Consider the following 11,564-nt stretch of genomic DNA (forward strand, 5'->3'; position numbering starts at 1 on the left):
CTTATCTGGAGAATACGAATGATAAAACAATAGGGGAAGGAGAGAAAGAATTATTAATAAGGATATTACATGGTCTGAGTTGAAATCTGCAATGGAGAACCAAAGTAATAATAAATCCCCTGGCCCACATGGGATTCCAGTAAAATTGTACAAAGCTACAATAGAGTTAGTAGGGACACTGATGCTGGAAGTGTTTAATGAAGTACTCTTGGCAGCCAAAATGCCAGACTCATGCAGGGGGGCGGGGATTGATTTTGTTAATTCCGAAGGAGGACGTAGATGCCAGATATATCAACAATTATAGACCAATTTCACTTAAACGCTGATTATAAATTATTTACCTCAATTATAGCGAATAGAGTAAAACAAGTTTTAAATTTATACATTCATGAAGATCAAAATGGTTTCCCGCCAAATCAAAAATAATCTAAGAACCGTTATTGATGTCTTAGAATATTATGAAGTTCATCCAGAGAAACAATTTGCATTCATGTTTTTAGATGCTGAGAAAGCATTTGATAATCTACATTGGCACTTTTTAATACAAAAAATATATAACATGAGTCTGGGCACTAAATTCGAGAACATTATCACAACAATTTACAACACCCAACAGGCCAACATACTAATTAATGGTGAACAAACAGGCCCATTAAACATTGAAAAGGGTGTTAGACAGGGTTGCCCCCTCTCACCCCTCCTATTTATACTTACTTTAGAATCACTGTTAACGCGGATAAGACAAAACTCTGAAATCCAAGGAGTAAGGGTCAAAGCAGAGGAATATAAACTACAGGCGTTTGCAGACGATATGGTTTTCTTCCTAGAGGAACCCATGGAAAAAGGACAAAACCTAATAAAAGAACTAGAACAATTTGGTTCAGTGGCAGGATTAAAGATCAATAGAAATAAGACAAAATTAATGACTAAAAATCTAACAGAGAATCAGAGGAAAGAATTAGAAAAAACCATAGGAATACAGGCAACAAAAAAAGGTCAAATATTTAGGCATATGGTTAACACCACATAGTAAATCGCTCAAAGAGAATAATTATGATAAACTATTACCGCAAATTAAGAAAGACCTAGAATCCTGGAATAAGCTGCAGCTTTCTCTACTGGGCAGGATTGCCACGATCAAAATGAACCTCTTACCAAAATTCCTTTACTTATTCCAGACAATCCCAATTAAATTACCCAAAAATTTTTTTGAAGATATAAATAAGGTAACACTTAAATTTATTTGGCAAGGGAAAAAAACTAGAATCAATATTAAGGCTTTACAAGATGCAAAAAGTAGAGGTGGGCTAGCGCTCCCAAATTGGGAATTATATTATTGGGCAGCCAACTTATTATGGTTAAAAGACTGGGTTAATTTACTCAACAAAAGAACTTTAGCCTTAGAAGGGCATGATCTTCAGAGAGGGTGGCACGCATTTCTATGGGAAGTGGGGAAAACTAAACAGTCGTATTTTCTCTCTATATATAAATTTTATTGAATTTACAATTAAAAAATAACATAACAACATTACATATGCAACAGAGAGAGAAAAAGAAGAAAGAAAGAAGGGAAAGAGAGAGGAAAAAAAACGCTCGGTCTTGCGACCGAAAAAGGAGAAAAAGAAGTATAAAAGAAAGAAAAAAAACAAAGAGACAGAAGAAAAAAGAAAATACGTTAAAACCAGACAGATATCCTTTTTAACAGTCTGCAAGATCCAATTCTCCTACCTTACTTTAAATATACACATCTTATCACTATTTATGCTTAATATACCCATTATTCATTGAACAGTTTATCTCTGATATAACCAATTATACCACGCATTCCAATTATTATCAAATGCTGAAGACTCTTTATTTTTAAGAGCTATGGTTAAATTGTCCATTTCTGCGCAGTCACATATTTTCTGAATGACCAATTGATCTGTAGGTAAACAGGATGATTTCCAGCACTGGGCAAATGCTAATCTGGCCGCAGTTAGAATATGAATTATTATATATTTCGTCTTTTTAGGAAAATGTTTATCAGAGATCCCTAGTAGGAAGAACTCTGGTTTGTATTCGATTTGTTCTTTGGTTATCTCCTCCAGCCATTTTCTAATTTTTGCCAGTATTTCTGGGCTTCTTTACAGGTCCACCACATATGAAAGTAGGTTCCCTCTATGTTTTTACATTTCCAACATTTTGGACTAGAGTTTGGGTTCATTTTCGCTAACCTCGAAGCGGGTAAGTGCCATCTATATAACATTTTATACATATTTTCTTTGTATGCCGCATGGATTTCGTAATCTTAATGATTCTATTCCAGATCTTTTCCCATTCTGTTAATGTAATGCTTCTTCCAATATTCCTACTCCACATTATCATGTTCCCTTTCACTATCTCTTGCTCTAATTCTACCTCCAATAAATATTTATAAAATTTAGAGATATTCTTTTTATTTGATTCTAATAAGATTTTATCTAAGTGTTGTAATTTGCTATAGATTCTAAACTCTTTGATATCTTGTTTGTATCTGCTATGGATTTGTATATATAACCACTGATCAATTTTAAATCCCTGTTCCTGTAAGTCCTGTCGAGTTCTTAATTTTCCTAAAGGGTCTAATAAATCTTTATATTTAGTCGTTTTTGTTATATCCAAATTGTTGGGATGAACCATTGCCTCCATAGTTGAAAGCCAAATCGGAATTTTTAAATAATGTTTTTTACATATTTTTTTCCAATTAGTTAATAGTGAATCTCTAATAAGATGTCTATGAAAGTACGCCTGTTTAATTTTCCCCACATCCCATAGAAATGCGTGCCATCCTCTCTGAAGGTCGTGCTCTTCCAAGACTAGAGTTCTTTTGTTCTGTAAATTGACCCAGTCTTTTAACCATAATAAGTTGGCTGCCCAATAATATAACTCCCAGTTTGGAAGCGCTAGCCCACCTCTACTTTTTGCATCTTGTAAGGCCTTAATACTGATTCTAGCTTTTTTCCCTTGCCAAATAAATTTAAGAATTACCTTATTTATATCATCAAAAAAATTTTTGGGTAATTTTATTGGGATTGTCTGGAATAAGTAAAGGAGTTTTGGTAAGATGTTCATTTTGATTGTGGCAATCCTGCCCAGTAGAGAAAGCTGCAACTTATTCCAAGATTCTAGATCTTTCTTAATTTGCTGTAACAGTTTATCATAATTATTCTCTTTGAGCGATTTACTATGTGGTGTTAACCATATGCTTATTTGACCTTTTTTGTTGCCTGTATCCCCATGGTTTTTTCTAATTCTTTCCTCTGGTTCTCTGTTAGATTTTTAGTCAGTAATTTCGTCTTATTTCTGTTAATCTTTAATCCTGCTACTGAGCCATATTGTTCTAGTTCTTTTATTAGATTATGTCCTTTTTCCATGGGATCTTCTAGGAAGAAAACCATATCGTCTGCAAACGCCTGTAATTTATATTCCTCTGCTTTGACCCTAACTCCTTGGATTTCAGAGTTTTGTCTTATCCGCGTTAACAATGATTCTAAAGCAAATATAAATAAGAGGGGTGAGAGAGGGCAACCCTGTCTAATGCCCTTTTCAATGCTTAAGTCGTATTTTCATAGACATCTTATTAGAGATTCATTATTAACTAATTGGAAAAAAATATGCAAAAAACATTATTTAAAAATTCCGATTTGGCTTTCAACAATGGAGGCAATGGTTCATCCCAACAATTTGGATATAACAAAAATGATTAAATATAAAGATTTATTAGACCCTCTAGGAAAATTAAGAACTCGACAGGATTTACAGGAACAGGGATTTAAAATTGACCAGTGGTTATATATACAAATCCATAGCAGATACAAACAAGATATCAAAGAGTTTGGAATCTATAGCAAATTACAATATATAGATAAAATCTTATTAGGATCAAATAAAAAGAATATTTCCAAATTTTATAAATATTTATTGGAGGTAGAATTAGAGCAAGAGATAGTGAAAGGGAACATGATAATGTGGAGTAGGAATATTGGAAGAAGCATTACATTAACGGAATGGGAAAAGATTTGGAATAGAAACATCAAGATTATGAAATCGGCGGTGTACAAAGAAAATATGTATAAAATGTTATATAGATGGCACTTACCCCCTTCGAGGTTGGCGAAGATGAACCCTAACATGAGCTCAAGATGTTGGAAATGCAAAAACACCAAAGGAATATTTTTTCACACATGGTGGTCTTGTAAAACTACCCAAAAATTTTGGCAAAAAATCAGAAAATGGTTGGAGGAGATAACTAAAGAACAAATAGACCATAAACCAGAGTTCTTCCTGTTAGGGATCTCTGATAGATATTTATCCAAAAAGACAAAATATGTAATAATCCATATTCTAACTGCGGCTAGATTAGCGTTTGCTCAATGTTGGAAATCACCTCGTACACCTTCAGAGCAAATGGTTATTCAGAAAATTTGTGGGTGTGCTGAAATGGATAAACTGACTATAGCGTTAAAAAACAAAGAGTCCTCAACATTTTATGACAACTAGGACTCATGGTATAATTGGCTTACACAGAGACAAATTATGTAAAAGATATAGAGTAACTTAAACATAATGGAAAAGAGGAGTAGATTGGACATGACGAAGAGAAATGATCCTTACAGACTGTCACAAAAAGATATCTTTCATTTTTAATTGTACTTTCTACCATATTCTCCCTCCCCTTCCCTTTCCCTCTCTCCCTCTATATCTTTTCTCTTCCCCCCAACCGGCCTTTATCCGGGGTGTTAGGCCGGGTATTTTCCTTCTTTCCCCCTAGCCGTTCTCTTTCTATTTTGTAAATGTACAGTTGATGTGTTTTTAAATTGTAAATTCAATAAAATCTATTTTTTTTAAAAAAAAAGAAAAGAAATGTTGAATGATAAGAGTGAACTTAAATCTATGCAGAAACTAGAGGAACAAGGTATAAAGATGAATTGGTTTTCATATGTGCAGATACGCTCTAGATATGATAAAGATTCCAAAACAGAAGATTTCTATGATAAATTCTGATTTAGATAAGATTTTGACAGGTACTGATGAAAAGGTGATTAAAAAATTGTATGGATATTTATTAGAAATTAAGTTAGAAGAAGAACAAGTTAAAGAAACAATGATTGCTTGGGGGAAAATTTTTGGATATGTGATTGATTTAGAGAAATGGCAAAAATTGTGGTCTCAAAATTATAAAATGACAATGTCAACAGCATATAAAGAAAATTTGTATAAGATGTTTTACGGGTGGCATCTACCCCCAACAAGAATAGCAAGAATGTTCAAGAAAAAATCTGAAAAATGTTGGAAATGTCATCAGATACCTGGTTCATATTACCATATGTGGTGGACGTGTGCAAAGGCTAAAAGATACTGGACTAAAATTCACACATGGTTGGAAAAAATGACAAAAACACATAGACTTGAAACCAGAGATATTTCTATTGGTAATTTTACCTGAAATATACAGTAAGGAATTGAAATATTTGGTTGTAAATGTATTAACAGCGGCTAGGATTGTATTTACTAAAAACTGAAAAAATGAGAAAATACCAGTGCAGGTGGAAGTTATTAAGAAAATAATGGAATGTGCTGAAATGAGTAGATTGACATTTGAAATTAGAGAACAAGAAGATAAACAATTTTATAAGATTTGGGATTTATTTTATCAATGGTTAGAAAATAAAATATGGTAATGAAATAGCTAGAACTTTAGAATATAAAGAATATATAAAGATGTATTATCTTTATCATAATCATAATATAATTATGGGATAGAATTGTCATAAAATAAATCAATTAAAATATGGATTATCTTGCATAACATGAAAGAATAATAGTATAGTCAAATGATTGATTAACAATGATATCAATGTATTTAGGAATATTTGATAGATAATATGAGAACATATACAAGTAATTGTAAGTGATGACTATGAAGTGGATGCACAAAACAATCTGTAAACCAACCGACACACTGTGTGTACATAAGTGGAAAATGGCTTGATGTTTTTATGTTGTGTTTGTGTATGTTTGTTTAAAAAATAATAAAACATTAAAAAAGCAAAGCAAGAATTAGAAGGACAAGAGATAAAGATGAATTGGTATTCATATATGCAAATACATTCTAGATATGATAAAGAAAGTAGAACAGAACGGTTTTACAATGAACTTTCTGAATTAGATGGAATTTTAACAGATACTGATGAGAGAATGATTAAAAATTATATGCTTATTTACATGGAGTGAAATTAGAAGAACAAGTGAAAGAAACAATGATTGCTTGGGGGAAAATTTTGGATATGGAATAGATTTAGAAAAATGGCAGAAATTATGGTCTTGAAATTATAAATTAACAATGTCGACAACATATAAAGAGAATTTGTATAAGATGTTTTACAGAAAGCATTTACCCCCAGCAAGAATAGCAAGGATGTTCAAGGATAAATCAGATAAGTGTTAGAAATATCATCAGTTACCTGGATCGTATTACTATATGTGGTGGACATATGTGGAAACCAAAAGATACTGGACTAAAATTCATACATGGCTGGAAAAAATGATAAACAGCATATAGACTTAAAACCAGAGATATTTTTATTGTGTATCTTACCAGAAGGATACAGTAGAGAATTGATAATTTGATTATTAATGTTTTAACACCAGCTAGAATTGTATTTGCTAAAAACTGGAAAAATGAAAAAATCCAGATAGAAGAGGAGGTGATAAAGAAAATAATGAATGTGCAGAGATGAGTAGATTGACATTGGCAATTAGAGATCAAGAAGAAAAAAAAACTATAAAAAATGAGATTTATTTTATCAATGGTTAGATGGGAAAATAGGAAAATGAATTATATTAATATAAATATAATACAATAGTAAATATATTACAATAGTAATGATATGTTTAATTGATTATTATAGAATAAACTATAACATGAACTTGAACTTGTAAAAATTGTAGTGGGCTTGAAAAGAATAATGTGAATTCGTAATATGATGTAATGATAATATAATATGACATGGAAAGTTGAATAATATAATATGAATACAAATTTAAATTTAAGAGGGAAAAACTATTGATAATATGCACAAGAAATATGTACCAACCGACACGCTGTACAATTGAAAGAAGGTCTTATTTGTTGTTTTGTGTTTGTTTATGTTTGTTGTTAAAAATAAGAAAATGATAAAAAAGTTTTCTTGAATTTCTGTATGTATTGCAAATGGGTTTTATCTGCCTTTTATACAACATAAGGTATATCAGTCCACAAGAAGCACCATGAACTCAAGTTTGCTCATGTATATGTACATATGTACACCCCTTTACAGATCACCATCTCCCCTCTTCTGTTTTTCGCTCCTCATCTTCTACCCAATTGCTCCAAAGATCGACAATCCATAGCCTCCCATTGCTTTTTGTGACTCATTTGAACAAATACATTCAAGCCATGTGGAATCCAAGCCATGGTAGATGCCATCAGGTGGGTTTGATATGCACCAAGTGCAGAGGTAGTATTCAACTGGATTGCACCAGTTCGGGTGAACCGGTGGTGGTGATTTAGTGTGGGTCACTGAACTGGTGGTGACCCCTGGCTGGCCATGCCCCCTACCTGGTTGCCCAGTCGCCCAGTCGCTTATTTGCATGGCGGCCATGGCAGAACTTGCACGGCTGTCTCAGGGCTACTGCACACACGCACTGTGTGTGCAGCCACTACACATGCAGTGCACATGTGCAGCAGCCCCAGGACATCTGCCCACCTGTCCAATCTCCTGGAGCACATTTTCTTCCTTCTCCTGACAGATGCACCTCTTCCAGCTCGGCCCAGCCAGCAGGTGGGTGGGTGGATGTCCCAGGGCTTCTCACCCTTCTTGTTGCAAGATGCCTACAGCTGCTGCATGCTTTTTTCAATGCAGCTTTAGTCCAGCAGCTGCACCGAAAAAATCATGCCCTGTTCTATTTGCTGGGCCCAGCAAGTCTGAGCAGTTGGAACATAGAACAGGGCAGCACTGGACCATTGGAGAAGTGGAGCAGAGCCGGAGATCAGTAGCCACCTTTTTCGCAGCACAGAAATCATCCCCAAATCAGCCGGCTGCTCTTTTCTTTCTCTGCCTGTTCATTTTGTATGGCCGAGGAGGAGATCAGCTGACCAAAGGTGACTCTTTTTTAATCTCCAGCCGCCTATTCAGCAAAGAAATTCTCCCCAAATTAGTTGGCTGGTCGTGTCCTTCTCTGCCTATTTGTTCTGTATGGCCTAGGAGGAGGAGACCAGCCAGCCAATTTGGAGAGGATTTCTGTGCTGAAAAGGTGGCCGGAGATCAAAAAAGTGTCATCTCCAGCAGCCGTCCCTTTGGCCAGATGATCTGTAAGAGTAATATTTGGGAATACTTGGCACAAAAGGTACTAAATACCATAGACTTCTGTCTGGCAGGAGGGAACTTTGATAAGGGTATTTTAACCATTTGTCTTACAGGCATAGCTACACGCACTCACACTCCATCCAAAGCCACACCAAGTTTAGAGATTTCCATTTCATTATTACCTAGTCCACTATTTTCTTCTGGATGCAGTACTGACAATAGACATGAAGCCCTGTTCACATTACAGGTGACAACTGTAATCAATGCAGCTACATGCTTTGTGATGAGAAAATGCTTTTCTGCCAAAGTACTGATCTGTCACAACTTCACTAACATAGTCTCCAACTTGTAACCCCACTGAAACTGTTTCTTTCACCTTTCTCCATATTTGATGCATACTAGTGGGTCCTGTCCTGAAAGCTAAGCATTTGAAGCAAGAAACCCAGCAGTATGGCAGCTGCTAGCAGCATACCTCTGCCTGAGGCCATGAGGATGGGTCGGGATTGAAGCAGCAGCTGGGAGAAGTTCAGGGCAGAGTTCGAAGTCTATTCCTTAGCTATGGCTTAAACGATAAGCCTGCAGCAGTTCAAGCCACCACATTGAGGAGATTGATGGGCAGTGAAAGCCTTCACATTTATAAACACAATTTAACCCTTACAGAGGAGCAGAAAAGTGACACCAGGGCTATCCTGGATACTTTGGAAGCCTTTTTTAAACTGCTTAAAAATGTCATTTATGAAAGATTTGTATTCATCAGCTGCATGCAAGAAGAAGGTGAGACAATAGACAGCTTTGTTACATGCTTAAGGGAAAAAAAGTGGCAAGCTTGACTATGGCCCTTTAAGAGATAAACTTATATGGAATAAAATAGTTTTTAGCATTATCAGTGAAAGCACATACCACCGCCTCTTGAGGGAACATAATCTAAGCTTACAAGCAGCAATTGAGATGTGTTGGACTATAGAACTTACTGACAAATGGCTGAGAGCTTTCGAGCAGGTTAATGATTATCTAGTGCTAATGCAGTCTCTAAACAACAGCTAAGCATGACAAACAAGCATCACAAGCATCAGCATAAACACAGCTTTCTAATTCATTCATAAATAACCAAATAGCATGCAAGTATTGCGGCAGTGTGAATATACAGGAGAGAGAGCAATGCCCTGCATATGGTGGGAAATTAAATCACTATGCAGGAGTGTGTCAGTCACATAAAATGGAAGTGAGAAAGCTGCACACAATTGAGCAAATGTCAGACCCGGAGGATGCATCCTTGTTTACCACTGATGTGGTTTATAGGAAAGAATAAATTAGTGCAGTACACTCTAAGGGCAAAAAATGGTTCGTAAATCTCAGATTTAACATAACTCAACCCTGCCAGTTGGACTCAGGTGCAACATGTGATGCTATGAGTTTAAAGGATAAAAGGAAACTGGCACCAGAGACTCCTTTGACCTTGTAGTACTAAACTAAAGTTACATTTGGGGGAATTAATGGATTCACTGGGCCTATTCCAAACAGAATGTAGCATATGTAGGGGTTTTATAAACTTGAATTTAAGATTGTGGAAGCCAATCAGAAACCATTATTGTCAGGATCACTTTGGGGTTGATGCACTTCACCATTCTGGCAGAGTTATACAATGTTGTGAGTCATTCTCCCAAACCCCTAGTGAGGGCACTGATAAAACAACAAATCCTCCAAGTTTACAAGGAGGTGAGGGCCCCATAGTATCTGTTCCAGGAGAGGTGCATTTTGAACTTGACCCCACCATTCTCCAGTACAAAGTCCCCCATGTAATGTCCCTATAGCTATTAAGCTGCAGGTTAAAGCACAACTGGATAAATATGAGGCGGAAGGACATATTACTTCCGTAACTTAGCCCACCAATTGGATAAGCAACATGGTTGTTATTAGGAGGACAGAGATGATTAGAATTTGCATTGATCGCTCGTTTTTGAATATGGCCTTGAAACAGTCACATAATTTAATGCCAACACAATGACATTTTGCATAAGCTATCTAAAGCATGAGTTTTCACACTTGTTGATGGTAGATATGCTTTTTTACAGTGCGAACTGGATGAAATGAGTAGCTACAGGACTATGTTCTGGACTCCATGGGGCAGAGAGAGATGGATCAAGGTACCTTTTTCACTGAAATGGTTTTTACCAAAATGACAAATTAAAAACAACATAAAAACAATATTAGATACTCTAGAATATTACAAGATACATAGCAGTAAAGAGGCGGCACTGCTATTTTTAGATGCCCAATAAGTGTACGACATTGTCAAATGGGAATTCATGTTACAACAACATATGGATTTCAGCTACAAATTCTTAAATATGTTTTCAGCGATATACTCTAAACAAAAACCCAGAGTAATAGTGAATGGAGAGGCGACAAAAAATTTCAAAATCCAGAAGGGTACAAGACAAAAGTGTCCATTATCCTCAATTATTGTTTATATTAACCCTGGACGTCTGAACAAGGATAATTCAGAAAGAAACATAAATTAAAGGTCTGGAGATTAAGAAAGAAGTTTATAAATTGCAAGCCTTTGCAGATGAATCCACTCCCATGAACTCTGCACAGAACTCAAAAAATATCTAGACAATGGAGAGGATCTATACATTGACTACCATGCTGATTGTATCAAAAGTAAATCAAACAACCCACAACTCAGTATCCAACACTACTTCATCCAGTCCACCATCACCCAAAACTAGGCATGTACGCCCCTAACTACCTCAACTGGCCTTAAATGCAAGCTACTCAATGCAAGAAGCCTTGTAAATAAAATACCTGAATTTTGAGGCTTCCAGCTGGGCGCTGCATTGATGCGGAGCTGGGGAGCGGATTGCCACTCTGAAAGGATCTGATTTTTGCTGTTTGGTGGCTTCCAGGAGCATGTCAGACCTTGGAGGGGTATACAGATGAAAGGGGAAAACCTAAAGATCTCGGGGAGGTGCCACAATCCCAAAGATTACAAGAGAATCCCCCGAAGCAGAAGAGGGAGATTGTACAAATCGGAACCATAGATGTGGCAGCCCAGCAGCTTAAAGACGAAGGAAGGAAGCAAAGAGTGGAGAACAGCAAATTGAGTAGTGGAAAGGTAAACTTAAAGAAGATTTCCAGAATACTGATATATACTACAAAGGGAAATTGAAAATTGAAACTCCAAACCAAGCA

At 35.8% G+C, this 11,564-nt stretch overlaps 1 pseudogene; it reads left to right on the top strand.

Moving 5' to 3' along the window:
* The window catches only part of LOC148123793 (uncharacterized), a 50,005-nt pseudogene extending 39,631 nt beyond the window's left edge, over window positions 1–10,374 (top strand).
* Window positions 10,375–11,564: the final 1,190 nt, after the last annotated feature.

This window comes from Pseudonaja textilis, unplaced genomic scaffold, assembly GCF_049901715.1.
Source record: "Pseudonaja textilis isolate UNSWEBS1 unplaced genomic scaffold, rPseTex1.2 PTEXCTG39, whole genome shotgun sequence".
Lineage (NCBI taxonomy): Eukaryota > Metazoa > Chordata > Lepidosauria > Squamata > Elapidae > Pseudonaja > Pseudonaja textilis.